This window comes from Macrotis lagotis, chromosome X, assembly GCF_037893015.1.
Source record: "Macrotis lagotis isolate mMagLag1 chromosome X, bilby.v1.9.chrom.fasta, whole genome shotgun sequence".
Classification (NCBI taxonomy): domain Eukaryota; kingdom Metazoa; phylum Chordata; class Mammalia; order Peramelemorphia; family Peramelidae; genus Macrotis; species Macrotis lagotis.
In genome coordinates, this window is record NC_133666.1 from 269,896,630 (window position 1) to 269,919,461 (window position 22,832).

The following is a 22,832-nucleotide window of genomic DNA, read 5'->3' on the forward strand; positions in this document are numbered from 1 at the left end:
GCCTATTGGAGCCCCGGAGCCGTGGCCCGGCGGGGGCCGGAGCCGCGGAGCCCCGGAGCCCCTGAGCCGCGGAGCCGCGGAGCCGCGGAGCCGCGGAGCCCCGGAGCCCCGGAGCCCCCTTCCCGCCTGTCCGGTGCCGCGGAGCCGCTGCTGCTGTTGGGACGGGCTGGGGGAGTGCGCTGGGCCCGGGAGCTTGGGAGGAGAGAGAAATGCAGGGGTGTGTGTGTGTGTGTGTGTCAGAGAGTGTGTGTACACATAGGAGCATGTGTGTAGGATTATGTGCAAGAGTGTGTCTGTGTGTCAGAGAGTGTGTGTGGAGAAGAGTGTCTCTGTTTATGTGTGTCAGACAGTGCATGTGTACGCATAGGAGCATGTGTGTAGGATTATGTGCAAGAGTGTGTGGAGAAGAGTGTGTCTGTGTGTCAGAGAGTGTGTGGAGAAGAGTGTCTCTGTTTATGTGTGTCAGACAGTGCATGTGTACGCATAGGAGCATGTGTGTAGGATTATGTGCAAGAGTGTGTGGAGAAGAGTGTGTCTGTGTGTCAGAGAGTGTGTGGAGAAGAGTGTCTCTGTTTATGTGTGTCAGACAGTGCATGTGTACACATAGGAGCATGTGTGTAGGATTATGTGCAAGAGTGTGTCTGTGTGTCAGAGAGTGTGTGTGGAGAAGAGTGTCTCTGTTTATGTGTGTCAGACAGTGCATGTGTACGCATAGGAGCATGTGTGTAGGATTATGTGCAAGAGTGTGTGGAGAAGAGTGTGTCTGTGTGTCAGAGAGTGTGTGTGGAGAAGAGTGTCTCTGTTTATGTGTGTCAGACAGTGCATGTGTACGCATAGGAGCATGTGTGTAGGATTATGTGCAAGAATGTGTGGAGAAGAGTGTGTCTGTGTGTCAGAGAGTGTGTGTGGAGAAGAGTGTGTCTGTTTATGTGTGTCAGACAGTGCATGTGTACGCATAGGAGCATGTGTGTAGGATTATGTGCAAGAGTGTGTCTGTGTGTCAGAGAGTGTGTGTGGAGAAGAGTGTCTCTGTTTATGTGTGTCAGACAGTGCATGTGTACACATAGGAGCATGTGTGTAGGATTATGTGCAAGAGTGTCTGTGTGTCAGAGAGTGTGTGTGGAGAAGAGTGTCTCTGTTTATGTGTGTCAGACAGTGCATGTGTACGCATAGGAGCATGTGTGTAGGATTATGTGCAAGAATGTGTGGAGAAGAGTGTGTCTGTGTGTCAGAGAGTGTGTGTGGAGAAGAGTGTGTCTGTTTATGTGTGTCAGACAGTGCATGTGTACACATAGGAGCATGTGTGTAGGATTATGTGCAAGAGTGTGTCTGTGTGTCAGAGAGTGTGTGTGGAGAAGAGTGTCTCTGTTTATGTGTGTCAGACAGTGTATGTGTACGCATAGGAGCATGTGTGTAGGATTATGTGCAAGAGTGTGTCTGTGTGTCAGAGAGTGTGTGGAGAAGAGTGTCTCTGTTTATGTGTGTCAGACAGTGTATGTGTACGCATAGGAGCATGTGTGTAGGATTATGTGCAAGAGTGTGTGGAGAAGAGTGTGTCTGTGTGTCAGAGAGTGTGTGGAGAAGAGTGTCTCTGTTTATGTGTGTCAGACAGTGTATGTGTACGCATAGGAGCATGTGTGTAGGATTATGTGCAAGAGTGTGTCTGTGTGTCAGAGAGTGTGTGTGGAGAAGAGTATCTCTGTTTATGTGTGTCAGACAGTGTATGTGTACGCATAGGAGCATGTGTGTAGGATTATGTGCAAGAGTGTGTGGAGAAGAGTGTGTCTGTGTGTCAGACAGTGTGTGTGTATGCATAGGAGCATGTGTGTAGGATTATGTGCAAGATTGTAGGAAAGACTATAAGTAAGAGAATGAGTGTGGAAGAGTGTTCATGTAAGTATGTATGTATGTGTGAGAGCATATGTGTGTATAAGAGTAGGTGTAAGAAAGACTAAGAGAATGTGTGTATAAGAGTGTGTGGATGGTATGTATTTGCAAAAAATGTGCATATATGAGTGTGTAAGAAAGACTGAGTGTGTAAGAGAATGTATCTGTGTGTATAAGAGTGTGTGTGTAAGAGAATGTGTGTAAGAGTATTGTAAGAAAGAATATGTGTAAGAGAATATGTATAAGAGTATATTTGTAAATGTGTGTTAGAGAGAGAGAGAGAGAGAGAGAGAGAGAGAGTGTGTGTGTGTGTGTGTGTGTGAAGGAAAAGGGGGAGTTGGAGAAACACTATCTTTGGTGTGTTTTTGACCCCCTTCCTTTTCCCTCAAACCTACCTAATTTTGTTTCTTTTCATTTCATTATCCCAGCAACAAGTATCACTCTGAAAGTCATTTCCTCAAAGCTATATTTTACAAAGAAATTGTTTCCTTTTTCCTAAATGCTTAAGAGTTCACTAGAATTTACTGTCACTCAGTCACTACAGCAGTGCTGGGCTGGATTAGCAGATGGAAATAGTGACCCAGAAATCATCCGTTTGTCTGGTTGCTAGATCAGCTAGACTTCAGACTGCATGATTGGCCAGGCAGAATTTTGTGTGTCACAAGCACACAAGTGCTTTCTAGGAATTGTCAGGGAGTTTTGAAATGTATGCACCACATAGTCCTTTCAAGTTTAGATGTTGGAGAACAGATTTAAATCATAATCTAACAGTTGCTTGATACTTGAATATTAGAACTGTACAGTTGTGATTACTTGAGTTCATTTTGGGGTTATGTCACTTGTCCCTAGCTTGCAAGATCTGAAGAGTTTGTGGTCCTACAGAATGTTTTTAGTTAACACATGACTGTGTGTATTGAACACTGGGGAGGAATTTTGAAGTCTCAGTTCAAATCTTGCTTTTGTCATTCAGTTACTTATAGCTCCTGGGGGCTCTTTGAAAAGGCTCTTTCCTTTTACTCTGAGGAAGATTTGAAGATTAAGTTAGGTTTTTAAAATTCACTTAAATGCAGAATTACTATTTTTGTTGGGCAGGCTGTCTAGATTGTTTTCTGGTGACATCTTCAAATTGAGTTGATTTTTTTTTTCTCACAAGATACTCTTGATTTTTCTTAGGAATCTGTCCAAACAAATGCCAAAAATTGTAGCTTGAAGTTGCGTCATATAGAAGTATGATAATAATTTAAGGTTTGTTGATATTTCTTGAAAAGCTTTAAAATGGATAGTAGCTAATAATGCCATCATTTAGCCAGTATTTATATTTCTGGTATGATTTTTTACGTAGATGATTTAATGTTGGAATCATTAAGGTTATCTTGCATGGTGCAAAAAATAAGTTTGAGTTTTTAATTATTAAATATTAGTTAATAGATTTATATTAAATGGATTCTTGCAAACAGATTGTTGGAAGTTATCTTTTTTCTTTAATTTTTTTTTTTTAACACAGCAATGGGGTTAAGTGGTTTGCCCAAGGCCACACAGCTAGTTAATTATTAAGTGTCTGAGGCCTGGATTTGAACTCAGGTACTCCTGACTCCAGGGCCAGTGCTCTATCCACTGCACCACCTAGCTGACCCCTTATTCTTTTTGGGGGAGGGAGGGGAAGAGGCAATGGAGTTAAGTGACTTGTTCAGGGTCTCACAGCTGAATAAGTATCTGAGGCTGAATTTGAACTAGAGTCCTTCTGATTCCAGGCCTGGTGCTCTATCTACTGCTGCCACCTAGCTGTTCTGGAAGTAATGGGGATCAGTGATCCCTTCAGACCATGTTAATTTTCTTGATTAGTTTATTCTATCTTGTCATGACACACCTTTATGTCAAGGTTGATGAACTTCATCTTTTGTTTCTTCTCTACTTTATTTGGTCTTCAAAAATTCAAATGCATTCTCTATTTGCTTCTCTTTGATTATCATTAAAAAAAAAATCAAGACACTGGAGAAGTAGCATAACAGGCTGAATAGAGACAGCCTGAGAGTATGGGTCATGCTCTGCATTAGACACATGTGGTCAAATAAGACTGTGCCTTCCTTTTTAGGGTTTTTCTTTTTTAGGTTTTTGCAAGGCAGTGGGGTTAAGTGTCTTGCCCAAGGCCACACAACTAGGTAATTATTAAGTGTCTGAGGCCAGATTTAAACTCAGGTAAGGTACTCCTGACTCCAGGGCCAGTGCTCTATCCAATGGGCCACCCAGCCGCCCCAAGACTATGTCTTTTGGAGCAAATTTCCCAAATGTAACTTACACAGATGAAACCGCAGGTTCTATTGCTATGCTATTGTAAGAAGTCTAAGAAGTATCTAGGAAGCCTTCTCTGAGGAAAGTGTCATAGGAGCACAAAAGTAGTAGATACTGTGCTAAATGATGGGGCAAAGAAAGATAGAGACATTCCAAACAACAACAAAATGAGGGAGACAACTTACAACTAGTTGGGGACAAACTAGAGGAGGAATTGGAGATAACAGAAGGAAGGTAACTAGCATTTAGGGGCCATCCAGAGAGATTTTTAACTGTGACTTCAAGAAAACTAGAGAAACGCTGATGGAGTAAAATTTCTTGATCCTTTCTCTTGAATGTTAAATACAATTTTGGAGCAGTAACCATCACTTTTAAACTAAACGTTTGTGGGAGAGGAGGGGATGAGGCAAATAGGGTTAAGTGACTTGTCCAGGATCACATAGCTATTAAGTTGTCAAGTGTCTGAGGCCAGATTTGAACTCTGGTCTTCCTGACTCTAGGGCAGGTGCTCTACCACAGCCACCCAGTTGCCCCTTAATCACTCTATTCAGATGGTGTGATTTATTACATAGACTGTTTATTATTCTTTTAGCAATCTCCTTTGCTTCTCCTCCCTCAGTGGATTAACTTGTTTAGTTATGTTTTTCCCGTGTTGATTATTACAAATCAATTAATTTGTCTGTCATAGAGAACATTTCTAAAATCAATTCTCTCAAATTTCCACAGTTACCTTTGAGTGAAAATGCAGATTCTTTTTTTGAAGTTACAGTGTTCCAAATTTATAGACTATGTTGTAATCCCAAGTAAATTGCCTCTTATCACAAAAGGATTGTGTAAGGTTACTGGTTGTTTTTTTATGGGTGTTTTGTTGTAGTTGTTGGGGGTCTGATGGAGGGTGCTCTTCATATTACTCCTTATTCTTTAGGGGAGATATCATCTTCCTCTTATATATTTGGAGAAATAAGAAAAATGGAGAAATATTAAACTGTGGAGTGCTTAATGGAAATGAGTCATTAAAAATAGTTTTGGAAGCTAGTAAGAGTTTGCCTTTTCTTTCATACTAATTAGCAAATGCCTGTTCTTAAGTAAAGTTGAAAAGGTCAGTAATAGCATTGTGATAGTCAAAACAATTAAACATTTTTTCATTTCAATTAATAAGCTTTTATCGAGCAACAAGTATATACTGATATCAATTTATAAACCTAAAATAGTTGCAAACTATGAAGCATGTGATTGAAGAGACTGGTATTTTCTGGCACCACTTGAAACCCAAGCTCAGAAATAAATAACATGATAAAATCTGTTTGGTTTAGGTGTTTTGTTTTAGGGAATGCAGAATGTATCTTTTTTTCTTAATGGCAAGATCATCAAGATAGGACTCTTTTTAGCCTGTCTGGCAACTTAAAAAGAAAAAAAAATCTTTGCATCCCACTCAGGAAACCATGCTCCAGTCATTTTATTTTAATTCTTGGACAGGTGATTTCTCCCTCTCCTCCCTTCTATTCTTCCCTCACCAGGAGCTTCTGTGAAATATGGGCTTTTGAACCCAAATATAACCAATGGAGTACAATAATGACTTCCCTTTTTTCCTACCCTGCAATGATTTCATCTGTGTAGGAAGCTTCCATCTACAATATTTCCTCTAACAATAGAGATTTACAGTTCTGTCATCTTCTGTTTTAGGGAGCTTCCTGAGATGTTGAGGAGTGATTATATGACTAAGCCAGGGTTACATGGTCAGATTGTACCTGGAAGGATTGAAAACCCTGATTGTCTTGACTCTTGACTTTTTCTCTACTAAAGTTCTGCTTTTTAATGACTTGCTTAAATTTATCTGTATGAGAAAATTGGAATCTTTAATCTTCCAATACTTCCCTTTATCCTTATATCCTCTTTCCATTTCTTCTTCCCCCTTTATAAGGAAAAATTTATTTCCAAATTATTGGTACTGACTTGTAGAAACAGGAGAGATCCTGTCCAGCTCTATTGTGATTTTTCTTCCTTCCCCCTTGAGAATGAGTGCTGCTCAAGTCTGTGCCACAGGTCAAGTGAATGCATGTGTTCTGAGGATTCATTACATGAGCCCTTGGAAGGTGTGGGTAACCCAGCTATTGTAGACTGTAATGGATCTTATTTCTTCAAGATTTATCTGTGATTAGCTTCTTTACATGGGATATCATAGCCATCAGTATGTCAAAAGAATGTAAGTATATGAATAAGTCTACATTCTAATAATTTTATTAATTTATTCAATACATACTTAATGAGTGCTTACTGAATAGCTATGGAACAGATATTGTGGGAACATTTTAATATGCCTATTTTATACCTTTATTCAGGATTTTGTCCATTTTATACATGCTGTAGGTTTTGCCATTTGTCTAATTTTTATATTCATTGTACATGAACATATATTACCCTTTATCATAAACATGATCTCGTTTAATTCTTTGTACCCATTTAGTTCATTTAACTAGGGTATTCTGTTGATGACGAAAAGGAAATGAATGATTAGATTTAATCCCCTAATTTGAAATAATTTCAAGCTTACATTGTACCTTTCTTATCCGGGAAATTCATGTCATATGGAGATCATATGGGAGAGGAGGTAGATTCAATTTTGCAAACACATTGCTTAAATGTTTTGTGTTTACAAGATTATCACCACATACTGGTGATAAAATGAGGAAAAAATGACTTGGTTCTTATATAATTTTATGGGGGAGAGAGTTGGATTCGTGTTTTAGGAGTATGATGAGAAGAAACAAGATAAGAACTAAGGGCTTTAAGAAACATCAGGAAAGGGGCGGCTAGGTGGCGAAGTAGATAAAGCACCAGCCCAGGAGTCAGGAGTACCTGGGTTCAAATCCGGTCTCAGACACTTAATAATTACCTAGCTGTGTGGCCTTGGGCAAGCCATTTAACCCCATTTGCCTTGCAAAAAAAACCCTAAAAAAAAAGAAACATCAGGAAGGACTGATAAATTTGAGGTTAATGAACTCTGAAAAGGCTCCTGAAAGATGGTGGTGGTGCTATCTTGGAAGAAGAGAAAGATTTTCTGTAGGAGAAGAGGAGATGGGAACCTCCTTCAAACTGGGGAGATGCCTGGAGCAAATGCAGAGATAAGAGAATGTTGGATGAGATAGGGAAACTACTCTTTGTCTATCCAGTTTGACTGGATTAAAATGTACTTGAGATGGAATTAAGAGTGGTCATTAGAAGCTGGATTGTGTAAGATCTTGAATGTCAGATTAAGGAGTTTGTATTTTATCCAGTAAACACTTTTTTTTTGAGCCAGAGAGTGTTGTGGTTAGATCTGAGCATTGGGAATATTGCTTTATCTTCACTATCAAGGATGGAGAGAAGAAAGGTTGGAAGTAAGGAGACCATAGTAAGTCCTTATTAAGCCCCTTCTGTATGTCTGGCCACCATGGTTAGTGCTGGAGATGCAAAGAAAGACAAAAGACAGTTCTTATTGTTGGAGCTCCTTGTCTAATTATAGGATTCAGTTAAAATAATTCAAGTAAGAAGTAATAAAAGTGCTGAAGGAGGATGTGAACAGTATGAGAGATATAGAGGGTGTGGAATTCATAAAAGTCATAGGAGTGTGTGTGTGTGTGTGTGTGTGTGTGTGTGTGTGTCTGTGTGCCTGTGTGTGTGTGTGTGTGTCTATGTGTGTAGTGTACTTTTGAGTTTGAGGGTTTGGTAAATGCTTCTTCTGAAAGGTTGGAGGAAGGGTTGGTTTAAATGGAATGATTAGTTCATTTTTGGACATGTTGAATTTAGTAACTGAAACTAAAGAGAGTGGTCAGGATTCAGAGGAAACATTTTGGTCTTGGACAGGGCCTTGAATGTTACCTACCCTTGAGGACTTTGAGGAAGAATACAAATTAGTAGAGAAAGGGAAGATATGGTCACTGAGGTAGAGAAACCAGAAGACAATGCAAGGTCAAAGAGAATCATGGTGAAACTTGTCAGCAGTTTCATTTGTAAGAAAGTCTTTCGATTTGGCTGCTAGGAGGTCACTGGTGACTTTAGAGAAAGTACTTTCAGGAGTGTGCTGAGATTGCAAAGGTTTCAAAAAGGCCTCATTTGATTGAGGTAGCTTGGTGGTTTGGTGCTTCCAAAATCCTGACTTAGACTCTTACTAGCTCTTACTTTGGGCAAGGCCCTTCCATTGGAGGGAGAGAGTGAATATGAAAGGGATTAATGGGTGGAAATTAGTGGAGACAAATCCTGCATGGAGTAAAATTGGTGTGTCTTGTAGGGAAGTTAATCTTGAGAAGAACAATCACTGCCATATTATCTGAGAATAGAGGAGAGGAGGAGATTGATGAAGTTTATACAGAGGTCTTCAAATTTGGAGGGAGACAGAAAACTCACGTTGTATAGGCTCTTGTCTTAGTTCAGAGATGGTTCCTCTTCTGAGAGAGGGGATTGGATCCAGGTAGAGTTAGGAGTTTGAAAAGAATCTTTGGAGTAGCTTCTATGGACATGTATAGGTTATTAATTAGAAATAAATGAGAAGACTTTTCAAGGTAAGTGTCAATTTGCTGAATATAGTCAACATGACTTTCTTATTAATTTGGCCCCTCAGGAAGAGGACTGCAATAGAAAGATAGTTTGGGGTTACTCAGCACTGAGAATTAATGAAATAGGAACATGGTGAGATCAGGGGCTTAGGAGACTGAGTGGAGGAGTTTTCATTGTTGATGGCCTAGTATAAAGTGTTGAAAGAGGAAAGGTAATGGAGTGCCAGAATGATAGATGGGAGAGGGAAGGTGGTACTTCATCCAGAGCAAAGAACAAGTGCAGAAGGGAACTAGGGGAGATGAAAAGACAGGAGATTATAATTATAGGGGAACCTTCAAAGAATCTTGGAGGTGGAGCACTTGGAAGTGATATTGGGGTCTACAGTTCAGTATGAATTTGCCACTAGTATCACAAAAGCAACTGAAAACTCATGTCTTACTGGAAATGATGACATGTGTGCTGAGAACTGAATTGTCCAAAACATATGGCTATTTAAATTGGATAAACTATTCATTTGGTTTTTACATGTTAGAATATTTAAAGGATGTCATGATCCCAACCCAGCTAAGATGAATAGAACATTGTGATGGATGGATCTGTGATATCTTTGTGGTTTTTCTCCTCCACTGATATGAAATGTAATCTTTCCATGCCTTCCTGTTCTATTTGATTCTTGAGCATTTTCTCCCATGGATCCTCCATAGCACTTCTATCCAATGTGCTAAAAGCTTTCATTTGAGTATCCTTTTTTTTTCCCTCACTGTCATCCATCACTTAATCAATGACTTCTCTTATTTATTGCTCTTAGTGATAACTCCTGTATTGTTTCTTATGCATAAGATGGTCATTGGAAATATAGCCTACTTCTATTTACTGTGTCTCTCCTTTGCCGACTAGGTCAAATGCAAACCATGAAACAAAGTTAGATGTATCAGTCAGTAAACATTGCTTGGACCCTGACTCTGTACTTTAATGTCTGTGCTAGGGATACAAAGACACAATTTAAAGTGTATTTGTCCACAGGAATTTGTTTTATATGGGAAAACATGTTTCACACCGAAGTAATCATAACATACGTAAAATAAAACTTTAGATGGGGCTGTCAGCTCTGCTGTGTTCTCATATAGAAAGTTCAGTTGATCTGAGCTTTAAAGGGAGCTAGGGCTTCTGCCATGCAAATAGAGATGGAGGTTGTGGGAGGGGTCAAAGAGAAGAGTGTATTCCAGGCACCTGAACTATTCTGTGCTGAGGAAAAAAGAATGCTTCCAATACAGACCAATTCAGCTGACCTCAGAACACATGAAGAAAAATAAAGCAGTAGGTGTGGAAGTACAAGTTGGAACCAGATTGTGAAAATTTTTGTATTTTTTGGCCGAGAAGTAACACTCTCAGATCTCTGCTTTAGGAATATCGCTTTAGCAGCTGTGTGTGGAGAATAATTTGGGGAGTAGAGAAAAATCTAGTTGTAAAAGTCCAGACAGGGGTGGTTAGGAGCTAAACCAGGGTATGGCAATTTGAATGAAGAGAAGGGATAAATGGAAGAGTTGCTGTTAAGGTAGAATGGACAGGATTTAGCAATCAGACATTGGATGTGGTTCAAAAGTAATGAGACTAATTTTCATGGATCTGTGGTGTCAATTTCCCTTCCTTAGGCACATCTCTTGATTGACTCTACATTTTAGTTGGAGTAGTTGGTTAAATATCCATTTATCAACAGTCTGCTAAATGTCACTATGATAATTCAATTACTTTTTACTTAATTAAAAAAGATCAAGTTACAGTAAAGCAAAAAAGAGCAATTTCACATTTCTCATAGTAAAGAAGTTTTTAAAAAATTCACAAAATTATGCAGAAGCATTGACACAGAAGATGTTTGTATTTTCTCCCTGGCTGTGTATTTCCTGAACTACATGAAGTAAGTCACTCTTTGTGTATCAGTTTCCATTGCTCCCATGCATTACTCTTTCTCTTGCTCTCACTCCCAGTTCCACTCAGTTGCCAAGTCACAAACAAGTGAATGGTATTTAAATGCTTGCTGTGACCCAAATACTAAATGATGGGGTTAAAAACACAGAAGGAATACAGTTCTCTGTCCTCAAGGAACTTAAATTCTAGTTTGTGAGACAACAAATTTAAGGAGTGGTGACTAGGGAAGGGAGTTTTAGACTGGGAAATCAGACTTTGACTGCTACTATTATCAGTTTGGTCTCTTGGATTGCCTTTGTCTAGACTGTTCTAATAAAGTTTCCCTGTTCCTAATTTTCATTAGTCCATAATTCACTCAGGTAAGTAGATAATCTTCTAATGTCAGAAATCTTCGGTGGTTTTCTATTAACAAAAGGATTTAAATACAAAATCCTTAGCTTGACTTGTAAGGCCTTGCAAAATCCAGTACCAGCCTATCTTGCTAGACCTTTTTTTTACTCCCTTGTATTTACTTTGTTTTTCTAACCAAACTGAGTTATCTGCTGTCCTCTAATGTTCTATAGCTCTGCCTCTTTGCTGTTTCCTCTAGATATATTGGCAGGCTATTTTCTGGGAGGAAGGAAGCTGGCTAAGTCTTGGGATCCAAGTTGACCCTACCATCGATTCTGAATGCTAATCCCAACGTTACAGAATGAGGCTCAGAGGCTATGACTTGCTAAAGATTGTAAGTGGCAGGGCCAGGACCAGAAACCAAATCATCTGACTCTTGAGTCTAGATTTCTTCACTGGAAGAGGAGGGGGTGGGAGCATAATGAATGGATTCAGGAAGATTTGCCTGACCTCAGACTTTGACCCAGGGCAAGTTATTTCAAACCCCTTTTGATTCAATTTCCTCATCTGTAAAATGGGGTGGTCATTGCACTTACCTCCCAGGGTAGTTTTTTAGTATTGAAAACCTTAAAAATTTATTTAAATCATCTTTTATCATCTTCTCTTTCCCCTCCCTCTCTCTAATGAGAAACTGTTGGGCTTCAAGGCTAGAGGGTAAGAGTCAGGAAAACCCAGGTTCAAATTCTTCTGACCCTTAATCCTTATCAGCCATTATGTTCAAAGTCCTCACATTGTGCGTGCCCCCCACCAGGCAGTAGCAGTGCCTAAGTTGGAGGCTACTTCAGCCTTTCCCATTCATCAATGCAATTATGGGTCAGTTCCCTCCCTGAGTGGGGCAGAGGTGCTATGGAAAAACTCAAACATTCTAGGGGAGAGGTTGGTCTGATGAGGAGAGAAGTAGCCTTGACCTGATGCTCCTCCCATCTTTGTCCATACCCCCAACACTGTGGGTTGGTCCATGTCTGGCTTGTTGGTCTGGGCCCTGCCCTGGAATTGCTGTGTGGCTTTGGGCAATTTCCCTTCCCTCTCTGGAGCTTATTTCCTCCTGTGTCAATTGAGCTTCTCAGAATCTCTTGAGCTGGAAGGGACCTAATTTGACCCCCCCTGCCCTGTCAGGAGCTGAGTTAGGATTTTGAATCTCAACTGCTCCTGAGTCTTGGTGAGAAGCCAAGTTACCCTTCTGGGCCTCAGTTTTCCCATCTATAAAATTATATTATCATAGCTGTCTTCCCTGGTCCCTCTCAACTGCTAAAAATGTTTCTAAGGTAGTGAAATACAGTAGTGGAGACTGTAAGACCTGAGTTCAAATTTGACCTCAAACACTTTTTAGCTATGTGACCCTGGGCAAGTCACTGAACTCTGCCTCAGTTTCTCTACTCAAATAAAATGTGTGTGGGGAGCAGAGAGGGTAGACTATCTGATCTCTGAAGTTTCTTTTAACTCCCTAGCTATGCTCTTGTATGTCCTATGCCTGTCCTGTAGGCTTTCTGCTTTGCCCTCTCTGTACCTCAATTTCCCTTGAGGGTATTAAATGCAATGGTTTATTAGATATAACTCTTGTGAGGCATAATCTTTGTCTTTGCTGTGTGGCCTTTGCTTAGTAAAACCTGACTGAAGTGGGTGGTTAATAAATGCTGGGTAAGCTAAGTACTAATAGTAGTCTGGAACCTCAAACAGCTTGGAGATTGGATCTAGATGCCATTCATAGCCCTGAGAGATGAAACTGATCCTAGCTGTCAGCCCCTCCCCCTCTATCCAATCTGTGGCCAAATCTTGTTGATTCTGTCTTGTGTCAGATTCCTTCTCATCTACTCTGGCCTGGACTATTACAGTAGTCTCCTAATTGGTCTCCCTACCTCTAGCCTCTCCCTTCTAATCTGTCCTCCAAAGGGATTTTCTTTTTTTGGGCTAGGTAAAAATTATTTATTGTTATTATCTATTATTAATTACCTATTATCAGTTATTACCTAGCCTTAATCACTGAGTGAACTTTGCCTCAGTCAAACTGAAACCTACTAAAGACTGTAGTTTAAAAAAGACCAAGGTCTCCCACTGCTTCTGGGGTCATTTTCATTCATCCCAATCTCAGGTGTCTACAGAGGAGAAAGTGAGGCTGGCAACTTTACACAGCCCTTCCTCACTTAAATCCAATTCACTTATATAGAGCATTGCTTTCCTCTTGTCATGGTCCTCTTTAAGAAAGGACAAACAATTATGCCTTATACATTTCATCTGTTCATAATATTGGATAATCTTTCAATCTGTTGAAAACATTTTCTTTTGAGTTTCAGCTCAAGTGTGATATTCTCCATGACACTTTCCTTGATTTCTGGATATCAAAGGAATCTCTTATAGCATCTTGTTGAGGTCTCTGCTTTCTTTCTTTCTTTCTTTCTTTCTTTCTTTCTTTCTTTCTTTCTTTCTTTCTTTCTTTCTTTCTTTTTCTTTCTTTCTGATTTTATTTATTTTGAATTTTTACAGTTTTTGCCCCCAATCTTACTTCCCTCCCTCCACCCCCCACAGAAAGCAATTTGTCAGTCTTTACATTGTTTCTATACAAATTGAGTGTGATGAGAGAGAAATCATATCCTTAAGGAAGAAACATAAAGTATAAGAGATAGCAAAATCAGACAATAAGATATCAAGTTTTTTCCCTCAATTTAAGGGAATAGTCCTTGATCTTTGTTCAAACTCCATAGTTTTTTTTCTGGATACAGATGGTATTCTCCATTGTAGACAGCCCCAAATTGTCCCTGATTGTTGCCCTGATGGAATGATTGAGTCCATCAAGGTTGGTCATCACTCCCATGTTGCTGTTAGGGTGTACAGTGTTTTTCTGGTTCTGCTCATCTCACTCAGCATCAGTTCATGCAAATCCCTCCAGGCTTCCCTAAAATCCCATCCCTCCTGGTTTCTAATAGAACAATAGTGTTCCATGACATACATATACCACAGTTTGCTAAGCCATTCCCCAATTGAAGGACATTTACTGGATTTCCAATTTTTTGCCACCACAAACAGGGCTGCTATGAATATTTTTGTACAAGTGATATTTTTACGCTTTTTCATTATCTCTTCAGGGTACAGACCCAGTAGTGGTATTGCTGGGTCAAAGGGTATGCTCATTTTGTTGCCCTTTGGGTGTAGTTCCAAATTTCTCTCCAGAAAGGTTGGGTAAGTTCACAGCTCCATCATCAATGTAATAGTGTCCCAGATTTCCCACATCCCTTCCAACAATGATCATTATCCTTTCTGGTCATATTGGCCAGTCTGAGAGGTGTGAAGTGGTACCTCAGAGAAGCTTTAATTTGCATTTCTCTAATAATTACTGATTTAGAGCAGTTTTTCATATGGCTATGGATTGCTTTGATCTCCTCATCTGTAAATTGCCTTTGCATATCCTTTGACCATTTGTCAATTGGGGAATGGCTTTTTTTTTTTAAATATGACTCAGTTCTCTGTATAGTTTAGAAATGAGTCTTTTGTCAGAAACATTAGTTGTAAAGATTTTTTCCCAGTTTACTACATTTCTTTTGATCTTGGTTACAGTGGTTTTATCTGTGCAAAAGCTTTTTTTAATTTAATGTAATTGAAATCATCTAGTTTGTTTTTAGTGATGTTCTCTATCTCTTCCTTAGTCATAAACTGCTTCCCTTTCCATAGATCTGACAGGTAAACTAGTCCTTGATCTTCTAATTTGCTTGTAGTATTGTTTTTTTTATGTCTAAATCCTGTATCCATTTGGATCTTATCTTGGTATAGGGTATGAGGTGTGCGTCTAATCTAAGTTTCTTCTACACTAACTTCCAATTTTCCCTGCAGTTTTTATCAAAGAGAGTTTTTATCCCAATAGCTGGACTCTTTGCGTTTATCAAACAGCAGATTACTACAATCATTTCCTGCTATTGCACCTAGTCTATTCCACTGGTCCACTACTCTATTTCTTAGCCAATACCAGACAGCTTTGAGGACTGATGCTTTATAATATAATTTTAGATAAGGTAGGTCTAAGCCCCCTTCTTTTGTACTTTTTTTTCATTAAATCCCTGGAAATTCTTGACTTTAATTTCTCCACATGAATTTACTTGTAACTTTTTCTAACTCACTAAAGTAATTTTTTGGAATTTTGATTGGTATGGAGGCCTCTGCTTTCAAATCAACTTATCAAATATTTATTTGGCCCTAATGTAGTACAAAACCTGTCCCAAGTTTTAGAGATGCAAAGACAAATGCAATAGTCTGGGGTAGCTAGGTGGCGTAGTGGATAGAACACAGGCCCTGGAGTCAGTAGGACTTGAGTTCAAATGTGACCTCAGATACTTAATAATTGCCTGACTATGTGACCTTGGGCAAATCATTTAACTCCATTGCCTTAAATAAATAAAATTTTTAAAAAAAGAATTTAAATGAAGCAATCCTTTGTTTTGAAAAGTTCCCATATTTCCCCAAGTATAAGATGCTCCTACGAATAAGGCTCCCATGTATAAGACATACCTTAATTTTGGGGCCTGAAATTTGGAAAAAAAATATTAAAGTTATTGAATTCAAGTTTTATTCATCATGAAATTTAAGGACCTTCTGCTTGAAGCTTTCAGGCATCTTTTAGGCAAGTCTGGTGTATGCATGCATGCATGCTTAGTCCATTCTATCTCATGAACCTGAAGCACCAATTGTGTCCTCCTTTGAAATCAGTCACTTCTTTCTCATCAGCAATTCTTCTTGCCTCCTGCTAAACCATCCTTTGTGGACATAGGAATTATTATTTTTTTTTTTTTAGATTTTTCAAGGCAATGGGGTTAAGTGACTTGTCGAAGGCCACACAGCTAGGTAATTATTAAGTGTCTGAGGTCGGATTTGAATTTAGGTACTCCTGACTCTAAGGCCAGTGCTCTATCCACTGCTCCGCCTAGCCGCCCTACACAGGAATTCTGATGGCCCTTTGCTCTTCAATGCATATCCTCAATTCCCTCTCTAAATCAGGTCATTTGGCTGACCTGCCTCTTATGGCCTTCTTCTGCCCAGTATTTTCAGTAGGATTTCTTCTTCCTGAAGTCAGTCTCAGATTGTTTTCTCAGTTGGAGGAGGATCACACTGACATTCAGCAGCACGATTTCCATTCACTTTTGCAAACTGGATCACTGTGAACTTGAATTCAGCACTGTACAAAATTCTTTTCTGAGCCATTTCTGGGCAGATCATGGCAAAACATTACAGGTAAGAAATGTGAAATAATGAACTCAAAGTGGGAAAAGCAAATAAAAATCTACAACCATCATAGTTTTTAGATCCCAAATTTTTCAAAAAAGGGTACATCTTATACATGGGGGAAATATAGTAGAATGATGCAGAGATAATGGTGGCCCCCACTTATATACAAATTAAACCAGACCGAGGAGTTTGTACTTTACCCTAGAAGAGATGGGAACCCCTGAAAATTCTGGAGGGAAGTAAATGACATGGTCAGAACTTGATTATTTTAGAGACTGAGGAAAGAGCAACTTATTAAAGTAGGAGGCTGTTAAAATAGACCAAGAAGATAGGGCTTTTTGTTAGCCTTTTGGCAGTGAGATTGGAGACAAAGCAAAGATGAAAAGTGACTGTGGAAATAGAGTTAACTGTCATTAACTCCTTTACTAAGCTGCTGGGTGCCAGGCTGTGTGTTCAGCTGTGGAGGGGAGGGAAAGAGTCTGTGCCCTCTAAGGCAAGGGAGAGTCTATGCCCTCAAGGAGCTTACAGTCTAATGGGGAAGACAACAATTAAGCAAATAAGATACAAAACAAGCTTTATACAGAATGAGGACATAATCAGAGGAAATCATCAGAGGAATGAAGAGAGATTGGGAAAGAGTTCCTGTAGTTAGTTGCGATATAAAGGAAACTGAGGAAGATCTGTAGTCACAGAGGAGAGGGAGAGCCTGTTGCTGAGAGATGGGGTGTTTTGTTTGTGAAGAAGCTGGAGGTCAGGATCACTGAATGGTGTTGGGGTAAGATGAGAAAAGACTAGGAAGGTAGATAGGGTAATGGTTAAAAAGAGTTCCCATCAGGAGGTTGGTTATACATTATTAAACTAGTAATCTGGGTGAGAGAAAGGGGTCAAATTCAAGGGGGTTTACAAATATGATCAGATTTGGTGACTCCTTTGCTCTTAAATAATAATAAAATATATTTAGAGTTATACTTATTTTTGCAGTTGATTTAGCTTTTATTTTTTTAAATAAAAAAAATTCTATTTATTTAAGGCAATGGGATTAAGTGAACTTGCCCAAGGTTACATAACTAAACAATTATTAAGTATTTGAGGCTGAATTTGAACTCAGGTCCTCCTGACTCTAGGGCTGGGCTCTATCTACTGCTCTACCTAGCTGCCCCTGAATTATCTTTTAGGTCTCTTTGAGTGAGCCCCCAAAGATTTACAAAAACTCTTCTGTATGTTGGCGAGTGAAGGGTTGAGTATTATATAACCTGTGATTTTTGTTTCAGTTCTGTCTGACACTTCACATCCCCATTTGGGGTTTTCTTGGCAGAGACACTGGAGTAATTCGTCGTTTCCTTCACCAACTCGTTTTATGGACGAGGAAACTGAGGCAAAGTGTAGTACCTCTTATTCCTTGGTGTGAGAACCAGATTCAAATTCAGCTTGCAATTCTTCTGATTTTCTGTGTGTGTGTGTGTATGTGTGTGGCTAACTTAACCTCTACTGAATTTATCACTTTAATCTAGATACCTAGATACCTAGGTACCTAGAATTTCTACTTAACTGCTCTATTATGAGACACAAATGAGATAAAGTATTACATGATCCTTAAAGGGCTGTAGGAATTGACCGTTGTTTGTTATCACTGTTATCATCTTTATTGATGGGCCCCTAGGTGGTGCAATGACTACAGCACTGTCCCTGGAGTCAGGAGGACCTGCATTCCAATTCAGTCTCAGACACTAGCTGTATGACCTTGGGCAAGTCACTTAACCCTGATTACTTCACATCCGGGGCCATCTCTAGTCATCTGTTTCATATCTGGGCCCTGGAGGAGAAAGCGAGGCTAGTGACTTTACACAGTACTTCCTTACTCAAATCCAATTCACTTCTTTTCATGGTGTTACCTCCCTGATGTCATGTTCTTTTTTTTGAGAACTACAGCTACATCTTTATTGTTTTCCAAAGGTAATAATCAGAGTGCATCCTAATGCTGGTGAACTTTCAGAAGGCTAGCAGCTGGGAGAGACATGGATAGTGGTGATTTGTCTAAAAGGATCATGGTTTTAGAAAGGTGACAACATGACTTGCAAATTAGATTTTGACTAACCTCACTTCTCTGGAGCCATCTTGATCCAGTGGAAAGACTGATCGATCCTTTGATTGAGCTATCTATTTATCTAAATATGTATCTATTTATCTTGCCACTGGACTCAGGTGATATATATATATATATATATATATATATATATATATATATATGATTTATACTTCTGGAGGGGATGCTCACATTGATGTGTTCACAGATGTTCTAGAATTTTGGAATTTTGTAGTATAAAAATATTATTATTGATGCATGATGAATACATTTTCTTTTCCAAATATATATCTCCTGGATGACATCTTGGATGTTCTTGTCACTTGAGTCCAATTCAACATTTAATGATCACCTGTTGTCTGTCAGGTACCATGTGAGGTGCCGAGGTATAGAAATAGAAATGAAAATAGTCTCTATTTTCATGGAGGTTTACATTTTCATTGGGAGAAGAAACATATGCACAGATAAGTGAATAATAATAATATGAACAAAGTAAATATGAAGTATTTTTTTCTTTTTTGGTGGAGGAATGCTAACTAGTACAATGAGCAAAGGGTTCATGGAGGTGGCATTTCGAGGAAAGGATATTGAACTGAGCCCAGAACTAAATGAGGGTTTCCAAGATAAAAGAACTACATTCTGGTGTGGGGGGGGAATAGACCTCCCTAGGGCTATAGGGAGGGAGAGCATCCTAGGTATGGAGGGAATAGCCTTTGCAAAGAGAAGAAGGTGGGAGATAATGTTATCTATAACTAGTATGCCAATTTGGCTGAAATGTAGCATGCTTGAAGGAGAATAATACAGGATATCTTGATGCTTCCTATGCTTGCCATAAATCTTTCCATTCTCTGTTGGGTGATCCATATCTTTAATCACAACCATATAGTCACACAACATTTCTAGGTGAATATTTGCATTGTGAAGATTAATTAAGAGCAACTTGGGATTTTTACACAGTTTCCCCAACAGCACTTCAGTTCAGTCTCTTCTAATTCTGAGTCCATTTCAGTGTTCATTAGTATTGGTTGCTTAAGTTATATGTGCTAATGAATCTTTTAGTGGCTGTTTATCCAGTTGGGCATTAGGAATATGGGTGTTTTTTAATCTGCTTGATTTTTCTTTTTTTTTTTTTGACAAGGCAATGGGTTTAAGTGACTTGCCCGAGGTCACATAGCTAGGCAATTCTTAAGTGTTGGAAGTTGGATTTGAACTCAGGTCCTCCTGACTCCAGGGCTGAGGCTCTAACCACTGTGCCACCCGGCTGCCCCCACTTGATTTTTCTTGAGTGAATTGTTAGATCAAACTTTTGTAGTTGTGAATCATGACATTCAGGAAATTCTATCCCATTTAGGGGCTTGTTACAGTAGTACAAAGTCATCTGTATACCAGAGCAACTGGAGGACTTTACGCCATCTAGAGAAGATCTTTCTCCATTCAAATAAAAAAAATGCTTAAACACAGGAATATATTTTTGCAGCAAAGAAGTGTTCATTCCATTTCTGATAATAGTCTAACTTCATTCTGAGAGTGATATTTTTTAAAATTGAAGAAATTCGTGCCCTTGTTGATGAGAAGTTTAAGTAACTTGGACAAGGTAGCAACTATGAACAATTTTTTTTTTTAAGATTTTTGCAAGGCAAATGGGGTTAAGTGGCTTGCCCAAGGCCACACAGCTAAGTAATTATTAAGTGTCTGAGACTGGATTTGAACCTAGGTACTGCTGACTGCAGGGCTGGTGCTTTATCCACTGCACCACCTAGCTGCCCCAACTATGAACAATTTTGTGTAAAAGCATTTCACTTTAGTTTCCACATGTATAAAATGAGAATGAGTAGGGAATACCTAACTTTAAAATTCTGTAATCTTTCTATCTTCCTACTGTTCCTTGTATGCCTTTCCTTATTCCTTCTTAACCTTTTCTTTTTTTTTTCCTAACTCAGGAAAGAGAAATCGAGAAGCAGAACATAGTCAGAACAAAAGAAACACGGAAAAAAAGCACAGGAGATAAAGAGGGGAGAATAGCTATATAAGGGTTATTGAATTACAGTTGATTCTATATCATATTCCTCTAGCAAATTAACATGATGAAAATAAGGCCATTTAGGAAACTCTCCCTTGTTTCCTCCATTTATTTTCTGTTTTCTTTTTTAATAGTAATTGCTTATTTCAATTAAAAGGTTGGGAGGGCACCAAAAACATTGTATCTATTATGTTTGCATTGGCCCTGCTGATTGTGTATCATTCCCAACTCCTTTCTACTTTATTTCCTATTGCTTTGGATTTAAGGTCTCTAATCATAAAGGTTGCTTCATTTTCTTTGCCTTTATTTAGGACCACACGTAAACTATCTGAGATAGTTGAAAATTAGTCCCATTAGTCCCAAGATCTCCTTGAGAATTAGAGTCCATTATCTATTTTCTGTCTTCCTGGGGTATGCTAAGTAACTAGATAGCTTTACCTAAATGATTTTGACCCTTATCAGTCAAATCCCTTGTTTTATATTTTGGCTATTTAGTTTCCTCAGTACTTAAAAAGACATAGTATGATTGACTGTTATTCTCTTTTTAATCCTTGCCAACTAGTTTTAAATTGTTCCCCAGCTCTCTTTTCTCTAGGTTGCATTCTCCTACTTCCTTTAATTTTTCCTTTCTTTACCCTTTAATCAACCTCATGGTTCAGAACTGAATTCTCCACAAATTCTTCACAGTAGTGAGAGATCTTTGATGTGGTATAGTTGACTGTTTCTAAGCAAGGAATATTTCATTATGAACAAATGGGATATCTTAGGAAACTTCACTTTGGTTGAAATGGGTAAATTATGATTCAGAGGTTTGTTCTGACATCAAAGGAGAGGTGGGAGCTAAGTGGTGGTATAGTGTTAGGAAACCTAGATTTGAATTCTGGCTCCATTACTTAAGCTGGGTTATGCTGTTAATGTTTTTTAATTTTAATTTTCATTAAATTAAAAAAATGAACAAGCATTTATCTTCTCTCCCTCCCTCACATTGGAAAAAACAAACAACCAAAAAACAAAGGTCTTGTAACACAAATATGTACTTAAGTAAAACAAATGTCCATAATTGTCCCAAACTGTGTCTCATTATGCATATTTAATTTATCATCTCTCTGTCAGGAGTTTTGCAGCCTTCTTCATTTTTGGGCCCTCTGGACATTTTGTGGATCAAAGTTCTTAAGTATTCCCAAATTATTCATTTTTACAATGTTATGATATAAATTGCTTTCTTGTCATGCCTACTTTATTCTGATTCATTTTATACAAATCTTCCCTTGAATAAAATTTTTCTCTGTTTCTGAGTTTTCATAATTTCTTCCAGCACAATAATATTGTATTATATTCACATACCATAATTTGTTCAGTCATGCCCCAATCTTTAGTTTCCAATTCTTTGCCACTACAAAAAGAGCTACTATGAACACTACCCCCACTCCTAACATATATTTACATATAAGTCTTTTTCTAACCCACAGTCCAACAAAAACTCCTCAAGGACTGAATTCAGAATTCAGTACTCATTCATGAATACAATGCAACCCACACCATCTTTGAATATTACTAATAGATTCGAACACATTTGCAATTTTGAGGAGGCCAGCTTGAATGGGTCCCAAGGCTGTACTGGGCAGGTTGGACTCATCTGTCAGGAGGAATGTGTTATTTTTGAAAGATTATAAAATATTCTAAATAGGTGGGAAAGTTCTCACAGTTTAAGATTATGGCTAGATTTTTTTTTCCCTGTGGGCCATTTTTTTAACAAGGCAGTGGGGTTATGTGACTTGTCCAAGGTCACACAGCTAGTTAATTATTAAGCCTTGAGGCCGAATTTGAACTCAGATCCTCCTGAGTCCTGTGCCACCTTGCTGCCCCATCCTGTGGGCCATTTTTTAACAGTATTTTTAGTAAGACAAAATGTTTTTGTTTATCAAAATAAGTAAGAACAATGCTAACCCGACTGTTCCATGCTGAGGGGAGTGGGGTGGGAAGGGACGGTAGAAGGAAATTTTGTAACTTAAAAATATACATGTGCATATGAATGAAAATAAATTTAAAAAATATAAAATTATTCTTCTTGGTGTTAGTTACAGACATAACTTGTGAAAATGTACCAAGTCTGAAGATGGTGGCATGGAAGAGAGTTTGTATAAGCAGGAAGGAGTGAAAAGGGAAGGTAAATTCTTTAGAGTCCTTATGTAGCTTTCATTATATCACATTATTAAGGAAAACAGAATAGTAGTTATGGAAAGAACACTGATTTGGGAACCAGGAGACCTGTATGTGGAATCCCGGCTTTGCCTTTGGACAAATTATTTAATTTTTTGGCCATGTTTTCCTTGTTTATAAAATGGTAATAGTAATACTTATTATTATAGATACTTTTTGTTTTATGTACATCATCAGATTTGATCCTCAGAACTACCCTTTGAGGTCTTTAGATATTGTCATTATTTCCATTTATTAAAATGAAGAAACTGAAACTCTGAGGGACTACAGCTGTTA

General features: G+C 38.6%; 1 protein-coding gene across 7 annotated transcripts in view; it reads left to right on the forward strand.

Moving 5' to 3' along the window:
* Nucleotides 1-22,832, forward strand: part of ARL15 (ARF like GTPase 15) — a 521,133-nt gene that overhangs the window by 543 nt on the left and 497,758 nt on the right. The gene's annotated exons all lie outside the window — the stretch shown is intronic.